General features: G+C 53.1%; 1 protein-coding gene and 1 long non-coding RNA gene across 2 annotated transcripts in view; both read right to left on the bottom strand.

The window, feature by feature from the left end:
* The window catches only part of ATOSB (atos homolog B), a 51,261-nt gene extending 41,744 nt beyond the window's left edge, over window positions 1-9,517 (bottom strand). The window contains exons 1-2 of the mRNA XM_069775533.1: window positions 9,463-9,517; window positions 3,873-3,969 (exon numbers count right to left, since the gene is read on the bottom strand). The gene's annotated coding sequence lies outside the window, so the exon portion shown is untranslated. The remainder of the gene's footprint in view (window positions 1-3,872; window positions 3,970-9,462) is intronic.
* Window positions 1-12,021, bottom strand: part of LOC138683551 (uncharacterized) — a 312,573-nt gene that overhangs the window by 47,343 nt on the left and 253,209 nt on the right. The gene's annotated exons all lie outside the window — the stretch shown is intronic.

Raw genomic sequence — 12,021 nt, 5'->3', positions numbered from 1 at the left:
CTGCCAGGGAGATAGCTCCCCTCTTTCTCCTGTGAAGCTATTTCAGTTCTGAAGTCTGTTTCCTCAACAAATCTAAGCCATGAAACAGCCCTTCTGTTACAGGGAACAGGCAGAGCAGCAAGAGGAGAAACTTTCAGGGTGGCAGCTTGATGCCACCGATTTCTGTGTTCTCTCTATTCAGATTCATCACATGGCCAGGACAGATCATTGCAAATACCTTAAGATCCCACACTGTCAGCCCAGGGGAGAGGTCAACAGTCCAGCTCCAGACAAAAAGCCTGAGAATATTCTAGTTCCTAAAAAACTGCTCATATTTTTAACTGTTGCTGGCTCCCAGAAGATGAATTGAAAGCAAAGCTCAGACCTGCTACTTGATGCCACAACTGCTTTATTTTGTTGGCAGCCACAGCAGAGAGGACCTTGAGAATTACCCTCTTTGTCCACCACTGGCCAAGCTAGGACTCGAGTGACTCTGCTAACCTGTCCATGTGTGCTGGTTTTGGCTGGGATAGAGGTAATTTTCTTCATAGTAGTTAGTATGGGGCTATGTTTTGGATTTGTGCTGGAAACAGTGTTGATAATACAGGGATGTTTTAGTTATTGCTGAGCAGCGTTTACACAGAGTCAAGGCCTTTTCTGCTCCTCACACTGTCCCACCAGCGAGTAGGCTGGGGGTGCACAAGAAGATGGGAGGGGACACAGTCAGGACAGCTGACCCCAACTGACCAAAGGGACATTCCATACCATATGACGTCATGCTCAGCAATAAAACTAGGGGGGAGGCTGGCAGGAGGATGCTGCTCAGGGACTGGCTGGGCATCAGTTGGTTGGTGGCGAGCAATTGTTTTCATTTGCATCACTTGTCTTTCTTGGGTTTTATGTCTCTCTCTTTGTTATTTTCCTTTTCATCGCAATTTTAAATTATTATTATCTCAAGTATTAAACTGTTTTTATCTCAACCCATGAGTTTTCTCACTTTTGCCCTTCTGATTCTCTTCCCCCCCCATCTTGCTGAAGGGGGAGTGAGCGAGCAGCTGTGTGGCGCTTAGTTGCTAGCTGGGGTTAAACCACAACACACATACATCCGATACAGAAAGGATTTGACTTACTTTAGGTAAGTGAGGAATTCAAAGTTCTTCCTAATCCCTGGGACACTATGCCCCCGCAAAACCTTTGCGCACGAGGATACAGGACTCTCACATAACTCTTAGCAGGGAGCCGCAGGACTGCACACAAATAGGAGCTCAGAGGGATACCAGCAATGTTTGAAGGCCTAAAGTTAGCCCCAGCAGATGATCCTCTGCTCCATTCTTAGGAGCAGCGAGAACCAAACAAGGATCCAGCTGTCCTAACACTCCCATGAACAGGATCTTTGAATGCCCGACCTACTTGCAACAGAGATGGTAGGGTAAAGAGGGGGTTCCTTGCATAACTCCAGTGCCAGTACTCACGAGGAACCCAGGGCCCCATCTCTGAAGGGGGAACAGCATTTCCTTGGGGTTTCCAGCGGAAAGAAGACCTACTCCTAGATCAGCTGGTAAGACCAAGGGGCAATGGCAGCCCACACATGCTAAGAGCAGGCTGAAGAATGTTAGGCTGACCACTTTCCATTGAAGATATAACCCCCACTTTGCCAGGTCTTTGAGTTTGCCAGCAGAGCATCACATCCCATTCCTGACAGAGGCAAGTCTATCCAAGGGTCTGCAAGCTGTACCAGTTTCCAGATTACTGCCAGCTGCACTAAACTGAACTAACATGGTATCCTGGTTTCAGCTGGGATAGAGTTAACTGTCTTCCTAGTAGCTGGTACAGTGCTATGTTTTGAGTTCAGTATGTGAAGAATGTTGGCAACACTGATGTTTTCAGTTGTTGCTCAGTAGTGTTTAGACTAAAGTCAAGGATTTTTCAGCTTCTCATGCCCAGCCAGCGAGAAAGCTGGAGGGGCACAAGAAGTTGGCACAGGACACAGCCAGGGCACCTGACCCAAACTGGCCAACAGGGTATTCCATACCATGTGACATCACATCTAGTATAGAAACTGAGGGAAGTGGGGGCAGGGGATCGCCGCTCGGGGACTAACTGGGTGTCAATCAGTGGGTGGTGAGCAATTGCACTGCACATCATTTGTACGTTCCAATCCTTTTATCATTACTGTTATTTTATTAGTGTTATCATTATTAGTTTCTTCTTTTCTGTTCTATTAAACCGTTCTTATCTCAACCCACGAGTTTTGCTTCTTTTCCCGATTCTCTCCCCCATCCCACTGGGTGGGTGAGGGGGGAGTGAGTGGCTGCGTGGTGCTTAGTTACTGGCTGGGGTTAAACCATGACACATGGTTAACTCAGCCTGAATATAAGCTCACAGATATCACCTGGGTTAGACAATATCCAAATCAGAGAAGACAGGTTCATGCTATAACCAGGTAATGGGAAAAGCTGCTGCATTACACATATACAGGAGATTTGCTGTCCCTGGAGGTATCAAGCTATTTGGTCAGCAAGGAAAGAAAAAGAAAAAAAAAAGTGGATCCAACATGGTGAGCCTTGTGTTAAAATGCCTCTTGTCAAAAGGCAGGGGAGCCCTGAGAGGATGCTGTGAGCTTGGTGGATTGGGATCTGCAAGCAGCTCCAGCAGAATAGAGGACAAACCTTTTTTCTGGTCTTAGCCACATAATATGTCTCTTTTCCATCCCTAAGGGAGATGTAAGATCCCAGCATGGAGCAGGTATTAGTGATTACTACAACTCAGCCAGGTAAAGGGGCTGCTCTGCTGCTGCCCCATCATGTGGTTGGGAGTTTGCAATGCATAGCAAAGCGCTGACATGCATGAAGGACTTCTTCTTTCAACTTCCCAGGTAGATTTACCCCTGCCTCACTCTGGGTACCACTTCAGCATCAGGCTGAAGGATGAGATGGCCTGAGGCCCAGTCTCTAATTGTTTCTGGACTGGCCCCAAACTTCCCTGGCAGACACTTCAGAGGAAGAGCCATGCAGCCTGGGCAGCCACACATCCTAAGCAGCAGCTTCCCCCATGTAACCTCTCCTGGCCAAATCATATCTGAGCTCTGAAGTGAGAGAAGGGCTCAGTCTGCCCCCCACAGAGGCACAGTGCTGATGAGGGCTCCCTTCTCCATGAGAGCACACCGTGCAGGCAGGGTGGGTGCTGCTGGATCCCAAGCAGGCATGCATGCAAGCAAGCATCCAGGCACAGGGATGGGGTGGGGTGGGAAACCCACAGCCATCTCAGCCTGCTCCACTCAGAGCAGTGAGGGCCTGACCTTCACATTTCTTGACAGGGGCAATAAAGACTACCAGTCCTCCTGAAACACTTCACTGTCACTCTAAGCCTCATACACCATGGCCAAGGGCCTCCTTGAGCTACAAAATCCTGAGAAAATGCAGGCAGAACTCAACTGGTTCTGACAGAAAGCAGGATCATGTCTGCCACAAGCTCTGGGTGAAGTCTCAGCTCTGTTCAGGTGAAGGACAGTGAGCAGCAGAGACCAGCAGCTGGGAAACACTCCTGTTCAATACTGCCGGTACGTGGAAGGATGAGTGCATCAAGCAGCACAGGCAGCAAGCTCCCAAGGGCTTAAAACACACTGCCCTTGAGCTCCTGACGACTGCGTGCAGGGTTCAATGGTCTTAACAGCACTGGTCGTGTACATCCAGGCTGTCTTCACCACACTGCCAGCAAGGTGGGAGCCAGGAACATTCAGCAAGCCTGGGCTGTGGGAGTATCTCACCTGGGTGAGACCTACTCCACAGAGCTGTCCCTACCGGCCAAGGGGGAGGAGAGGATGGGGTTCCCCAACTTCTTCACACAGACCTGGTGAAGGATGAGAAAGCAGTAATGATTGAACAGGTGCTAACCTTGGTATAGGGCTGAAGCAGATGGAAAAGGCACCTCTCAGCTGTCAGCACCTGCAACGTGGTCTTGAGGTTGCTTGTTCCGGCTGTGTTGGGTTACCTGGAAAGACAAGCATATGGATACATGTTCAGCTCAGCTGGGAAATACCCTGCCCACACAAGAAGACCTTCCAAACACTGGGCAGGTAGTAATTGCTCATCCAAGCCAAGCGAGTTTGTGACATGTGGATAGAACTGAGGGACCCCGAGCACCCCAGCACCTCAAAGATCCCACCATGTCTTTTACCAGTGCTGAGGCCACTCCTCTGACTATAGCCCACCCTCCCTCCCTCCTGGGGTTCCAGTTATCACCCTGGTTTCCTGCATGACTCTGGATGGGTGCACAGTTGATTCCCCAGAGAGGACTGCTATGGTTGCTGCCACTGTCCCCCTTCCCCAGATTTCAGTGGGAAGTCCTTTCTGCACCCTCAGCTTTGTTCTTCTCCACCCACTGCAGCTATACATTGCTCCACCACACAGGCTTTGCCAGTACTTGAGTGGGTACACTGGCATATGGTTTAGGTGCAAGAACAGGCTCTGGCTGTAGTCTCCACAGGCCACCCGCTAAATCACCCCACGGGAACACAGAGCCAAGGCAAGAAGGGCTAAGCTCCGCTGCTGGGGAGACACTGCTCCTAACAACCCAAACAGACCAAGCCAAATCCAATGCTGTAGCGTTTCCCAGGCTACAGCAAAGGGGGAAAATGACAACTACTTAATAGAAATCTCCAAGAGGTCTGCCAAAACCCTCACAAAGACATTGTTTAAGACTCCTCCCCAGGCTCCCAGTGCTGTAATTACAGACTACTGGAGATTGCACTGTGTGGGGGCTAGGTCCTCATGCCCAGCAGGTCCTGAAAACCAGGACAATATCAGCCTCCCCAAAACCAGGTCTGACATTCCCCCAGCCACAGGCACGATCAGCAAAAGCTGCTTAGGGGCAGTCCCTGCTCCCCAGCTTGCCCTCCTGCACAGGCTACCACCCTGCAGTACCACCAGCAGCACAACAGCTCTGACCAGAGCTGCAGCAGCATGGAGAGTGCTGCGGGCAGATGATCAGCCATGCCACCAGTCCCCCAGAAGCACAACCTTTACATTGTGATGTGGGGAGGCACCCCATACTAGCTTACTGGTGCACCAGTCCTTAAAACAATTGTGAAGGCACCCAGAATGTTTCTGCTTAATGTCACCTGCATCTACACAGCTAGCAGGTCAACCTGCACTAGTATCCCAGGAGAGGTCCCACCTGGAAGATCTACCAGCTGTGCCTGCTAGTCACCAGGGCTATGTTTTTAGAGAGCTTACAAGCAGAACAAGCCCAGTAAGTGTAGCATGTGTATATGTAAATATACATATATTTAAAACCCTCCACCAATTCCCTGCTCTACCACACTACCTTTCAGAGAAGGCTCTCAAAAGACTCTAAGCCTGAGCAGTGATAAGAATTACTTCAAACATGGCTGAAGTACTGCCACAGCACAGAAAGTGACAATGATGCATCTGACAGGGACAGGTTGAAAACACTCCCCAGGAAGAATGCAATTACCCCAAATGGACTGAGGCCAGGAGATCTGGATTATCACCTCAGCTCTTGCATAAAGGGCTTTGCATCTTTGTTCACTTCCAAGAAGAATCACAGGGTTGACATCAGCCCTGGCCTGGGACATGGATTCATTACTAAAAAGCAATTCCAGCTGAATCACTACCTGCACTTTTTGCAGCACACAGGACTCCTTTGGAGGCTTCCCATCCAAGCATTGTTCTACCATCACGCTGCTTAGCTGGGGGGGGTGTCCAGGCCACAACACAGGAGAGTATGACTGCAAACCACTGGCCAGTCCTGAAAAACCTCTCTGAAACACAGAGCATGTGAGCTCAGCTGCTCTTCATTCATGATTCACAACCAGCTGAGGACACTGACAGAAACAGGAGTAAAACATGTTAATTGGCAGCTGGGCATTCACGAGGCCAAGCAAGTGAGACTATGAAAGGGAGGAGCAAAGGCAAAGGGAGGATGAAGACTTGCAAGGAAACTTCCCAAAGAAAATAATTTTTAAAGCAAACCTCTAACTTTGTGAGACCAAGTTCTCTGGAGGTTACAGTCACCTGGCTCACTTGCTCATGAGCAAAAGCAAAATGGAAAAACAAAAGAGACCTGGGCAGAAATAAGGCTTCAGGGAGCAGAGCTGCCAGGTGCTGCACGCAGAAGGATCAGAAACACATGATGGTGTTACCAGGATGCAGGGACCTACACAACTCGCTGGAGGAAGGGGGTCCCTGGGAGTGATGTGCGGTGGAGAGGCATCAGGGAAAACCCTCCCACAGAAGATGCTCACTGCCAAGTAACCCACAACAGCACTCTCCACAAGCCATCTGTTGTGGCTCCCTTTGGGATTTCTCCCATGTTGCCCTTCACACCTGTCCTGCTTCAAGCCTGACTCATTAATTCCTCCAGCCATGGAAGCCTCTGATAATTTAATTACAGCTCCATTGACAGTGTGCTGAGGATACCACTTTTCTAACAAATACAGCTTCACTTTTTCCTTTCACATCTGTGGTCGCATACCTACGGATGATTCATTTTCTTGTTCTGCATTCAGGAAGTGTCCTAGCCCCCAGGCACTGTGCATTTCCAGACAGCACACAATGGTGCTTACCAAATCTAAAAGGGGACAAGCATAGGCAGGCCCAGAGCAGTAAGGGCAAGTAAAGGACTGGGGAAGAGTTGAGAGTCATTGACTTTCAAGAGTTGGATCAATAACTACCCCCTTGAACCATCCTCAGACCCAGAAGCTGTGGGGAAGGTCTGGGTGTCTCTGCCCTCTGCTACTCAGCACAGCCATGCAGAAACGTGCCAGGGCAAGCAGCTGGTAGCAGACAGCAAGGAGGAAGACCAGCAGTGCAGATGTGCTTCCCTGCCCTCAGAGGTCCATTGAACTCATGGAGGGAACTTCCTTTCCTCCTCCTACTCTGCATGCTCAGACTTGAAACTGCTGAGGGAACAGGGGCTGGGAAAGCTCAGTACCACAGCAGAGGGAGGGTGTACGGACTAGGGGCTTCATCTGCCTTGGAGGAAGCCGCCAGGAGCGAAACAGCAACCCTACCAGTAAAATTAAAATGATACGTTATTCCCTAAAGATCATTTCTGCAGAGGGCAGATGTGAAGAACAGAGCATTGAGAGCTGCTCTGCTCAGCTTGCTGCAAAGACAGCAGAGCAGGGGAGCCCTTCAGTGAGCCACCCCTCAAACAGCAGGGTCCCCAAAGTCAGTGCAGGGTGAGCCCCCCAGCTTTCCTTCTGGCAGTGGGTAAGAAGCCTCTCACACAGGGAACAGAAACAAGGCAAGTGGCAGTGCTGAAACGGCCCCAGCCCTGCCCCACTTGCAGGCCAGACCTCAGTCCACATGCCCAGCTTCCCAAGGACAGCCAGCTCTACAGCTGGGGCAACAGGAGGGCTCTGTGATCCCTGCACATCCTGGCCACACCAGGGTCCATGGGAAGGGACGCGTTCAGGGCCCACAAGAGTCAGCAGGAACCCAGCAAAACATCATGGAAGCAGCTGCTGCAGATGAAGCGAAGGCAGGTGCTGCCTCCTCTGCAAGAGGCACTGCAGTGGCAGCATCCTGCTCTGATCTAAACCCTGTACATACCTCCCTGCCCACCCAGCTCCCACCGCTGCCCTACCCTCAGCTCAGGCAGAGCTGCCAGAAGGCTGCAGATCCCAGCCTGCCAAGATGCACAAACCAGCAGCTGGGCTGTGCAGAGGGAGCTGCATGCTGGGACATGTAGTCCCTAACAAGGCCCCACGGCTCACATCAAGACCTGCACAATGTGAATTGCTGCTATGAAATAAGGCAGCGGTGAGGTTTTACAGGATGACTTAATTCTCCAAGTCCTCGATCCCTTTCTAAAGCAGAGCCCAGCTACAAAGCAGCTCTAGTACTGTCACAATGGGAGTTTTCTCCTGTTTCACCTGCCAGACCTTGTTCACCTTCTGCATACATTACCAAGTTCGCCAAGACTCTCCTTTGCATCAGGGTTCAATCCTGCTACACTCTCCACAAGGTCCCAACTTCCCCTCTTTGCTAAGGCTAACAGAGAGAATTCAGGCAGAGGATGACAGGGCCATAACCAGATCTTTGCCTGTGTGATGCTTTCCAGAAAGGCACTGAGTGGAAGTGACTTTTAAAATACCCTAAGACGCAGCATGGCATTCCTCTACCATATGCTTTCCACAGCGGCAGCAAACTCCGCACTCCTTCCTTAAAAAATAAAAAAAGTCTGGTAACCCTGGAGATAAATCTATGCCCCTCGTACATGTCACCAGATGGGTCATGTTCACAGGTGGGTTGCGAGCAAGCCCACAGCCCCAGCTCCCATCATGCAGCCATCCCCTCCGTCTTCCCTAACGCACAGCAGCTCTGCTCACACATTCTAAATGTAACATCTGGGACTGCCAAGAGTACACTGCACGCCGCCCATGTGATTTCTGTAGAAATCAGGCACCTCAGCCACAGCAAAATGCTTGAAAACCCCACCAGGTCTGTAGCAGCTCATTTGGGGGGAGTAAACGTCCCCCCCGAACTGTCCTTCTGCCCGTGGTGGCTGTCACCAGAGGGCAGCAGGCCTCTCGCCACAGATGCTGGGGATTCACATCAGCTCCAGCACTGTTTTCGCAGCTCCACGCCAATGGCTGTGATTTACCTATAAGGCAGGTGCTGGCCAAGCAGGCACTGGATGAGCCGCGTCTTCCACTCCCCACCTCGGCGGGCTGTGTGGCAGGGCCACGGCACAGCAACTCCGGGCCTCCGGCACAGCCCCACTGCCACGGGTCCCTCAGGCATGGGCCATCCAGTGGGGACAAGAACAACCTGTGAGTCCCAGCCAGGGCTGGGTTTGAGTTGATGCCCTGGAGGAGAAAGAGGCCCCATCCTGTTTGTAGAGCTGCAGACAGGCTGTCCATGTCTGTGTCATGGAGGAAAGGACATGGCCTCGGTGGGCAAGACTGGGGACAGCACAGCCTCCCTGAGCTGCGGGGGCCTTGGCAGGGGGCTGGGAGCCAGGATGGTGGGCACCCCTCAAACACAGCCTGCACTGCCCCAGCCACAGTGCACTCCTCCTGGACAGCAGCCCTGTTCACAGCCCCACCCCCAAACTCCCCTCAGACCTGCCTCTGCCAGACCTTCTTGCCACAGCCCTCCCAGGCACAGAAACCCCCCAGCAGAGGGGGGAAGGGGAGCACAGCCCCCCCCAGCCATTCTCTAGTCACACCACCGCCTGCCACGTGCTGCCCGCCCCCAGCACCTCTTGCCACAGCATCCCACGGTCCCAGGCCCCCATGCCAGTCCCAGCACACCCAGCCACAGCCCCCCTGTTCTGCCTGGTCACGGCTCCCCTCGGCCACAGCTCCCCTAGCTCTCACACCCCCTGGGCTTTGGGGCCCCCTCATCACAGCTGCCCCCGAACCTTCTGGAACCGGAAGGGATGAAGGGGGAGCTAGCGAGGACTGGGTGCATTAACCCCTCCCGCGCCAGGAAGGCGGCCCAGCCTCCTCACCAAGGCCCCCTCCACCGCAGCGCCGACTGCTGTGCGGCTCCAGCCTTTCCTTCCGTGTGCCGGCGGGGACACGCCCCCCCTCGCCTGCCTACTCCCGCGCTGATTGGTGAGCTGGGCGGGGCACGGCAAGGGGCGAGGCGAGCGGTGGGGCCGCGCGGCCAATGGGTGGGCCGGGAGGTGGTGACGCGCGGCGCCGAGATGCCGGCCCCGGCCCGCCCCCTCCACGTGCGGGTGTGTGATGACAGCGGGGAAGGGGAGGTCTCAGGCGAAGCTTCTCCTCATTGGCCACCGGCGGCAGGGGCGGGACCTGACTCAGCGCTCGGGGAGCTGTCATCGCCGTGACCCTTCGCCTCTGCCCCGCGGCTACGCTGACCTTTAACTTCTGACCCGACACCGGCCCGCCCGGATAGCGCTGGGCCCGGACACAGCCCCACGGGTGTGGCGTGTCCCAGCCCCACAGACATGGCCCCCTCGGATCCAGCAGCACAGCGTGTCCCACCCCACAGACCCCCGCCTCAAGCCCCATGAGCATGGCATGTCCCAGCCCCCACGGGCATGCCCCCCCAGCCCCACGGGCATGGCATACCCCAGGTGGAATCACCTGGCTGTCCCCCACCCCATGGACATGGCCCGAGTGGGACCACCAGGGTGTCCCCTGCCCCCACGTGGTGCCGGTGCCCCATGGGACCAGCCTGCCAGCAACCTGTGCAACCGGGCTGGGAAATGGCACTGCTGGGCTGTGCCGGAGCCGGCTGGTGGCACAGAAACCGCAGGCGCAGCTGCCTCCGGTGTTGGAGATTATGCAAGAAACAAAACAAAGGATGCTACTTAACCCCTGTAAGGAGTTAACGAGGTGTGAGAGACTGAAAGAGTTAATGTCTCAAACATTGTGGTGGGGCAAGTTCTGCATAACGACGAACTTTCCATAACAAGGAACTCTGCCCAGCAAGGAACCACAGGTGAAAAGAAGCCCATCAGCACCCCATCAGCAACAGGACAGGGAGGGCCTGCCGGAGGGTGCACAGCTCCCTGCTCTGATGTGCTGTTCTGATTTGCTTGAGCAGGGCAGCTCACCATGCATGGCGAAAGATCGGGTCTGCAGGGAAGGGGAAGTTACTCCCCAAACGACCCGTAAGCCCAAAGGCTCACATACGGCTCAAGACACCTAATTAGCCTAATGCCTGCCCGAAGGAGGGGCAGGGATGATAAAAGGACACAAACTGAAGCCCCGGGTGTGCAAGCCCACTGGGACTGGACCCCTCGGCTGACTGAACCAACACTGGACTGGTGAAATCTTTCTCTTCTCGAATCATAGAATCATTTAGGTTGGAAAAGACCTTCAAGATCATCAAGTCCAACCATCAACCATGCCCACTAAACCATGTCCTGAAGTGCCTTGTCTATGTGCTTTTTTAATACCTCCAGGGATGGTGACTCAACCACTTGCCTGAGCAGCTTGTTCCAATGCCTGACAACCCTTTCAGTAAAGAAATTTTTCCTAATATCCAACCTAAACCTCCCCTGGTGCAACTTGAGGCCATTTCCTCTCATCCTATCTCCAGCCACCTGACAGAAGAGATCAGTACCCACCTCACTACAGCCTCCTTTCAGGTAGTTGTAGAGAGCGATAAGGTCTCCCCTCAGCCTCCTCTTCTCCAGACTAAACAGCCCCAGCTCCCTCAGCCGCTCCTCATAAGACTTGTGCTCCAGGCCCTTCACCAGCTTTGTTGCCCTTCTCTGGAAATGCTCCAGCACCTCAGTGTCTTTCTTGTAGTGAGGGGCCCAAAACTGAACACAGTACTCGAGGTGCAGCCTCACCAGTGCCGAACACAGGGGAACAATCACCTCTCTGCTCCTGCTGGCCACACTATTTCTGACGCAGGCCAGGATGCCATTGGCCTTCTTGGCCACCTGGGCACACTGCTGGCTCATATTCAGCCGGCTGTCAACCAGCACCCTCAGGTCTTTCTCTGCTGGGCAGCTTTCCAGCCACTCTTTCCCAAGCCTGTAGTGCTACATGGGATTGTTGTGACCGAAGTGCAGGACCTGGCACTTGGCCTTGTTGAACCTCATACAGTTGGCCTTGGCCCATTGATCCAGCCTGTCCAGATCCCTCTGTAGAGCCTTCCTACCCTCAAGCAGATCAACCCTGCCTCCCAACTTGGTGTCATCTGCAAACTTACTGAGGGTGCACTCAATCTCCTCATCCAGATCATTGATAAAGATATTAAACAGAACTGGCCCCAATACTGAGCCCTGGGGAACACCACTAGTGACCGGCCGCCAACTGGATTTAACTCCATTCACCACAACCTTCTGGGCTCGTCCATCCAGTCAGTTTTTTACCTAGAAAAGAGTACACTTGTCTAAGCATATTCATATTATCATTTACATAGTGTCCACCCTTTGGTCATGCGCAGTGTGGGTCATCTCGTTTTCCTAGTTAGCTGGCCTTGGCAAGTTTTAATTACAAAAACTCAGCAGAACTCAAAGCTTATCATCAGGGCCCAAGGCTTCTTGTCTGTTGACGCACATCAGGCCCAAGGCCTCCTGTTTGTT

The sequence above is a fragment of the Haliaeetus albicilla genome, chromosome W, assembly GCF_947461875.1.
Source record: "Haliaeetus albicilla chromosome W, bHalAlb1.1, whole genome shotgun sequence".
Taxonomy (NCBI): domain Eukaryota; kingdom Metazoa; phylum Chordata; class Aves; order Accipitriformes; family Accipitridae; genus Haliaeetus; species Haliaeetus albicilla.
This window is presented reverse-complemented; position numbering and strand designations above follow the sequence as displayed.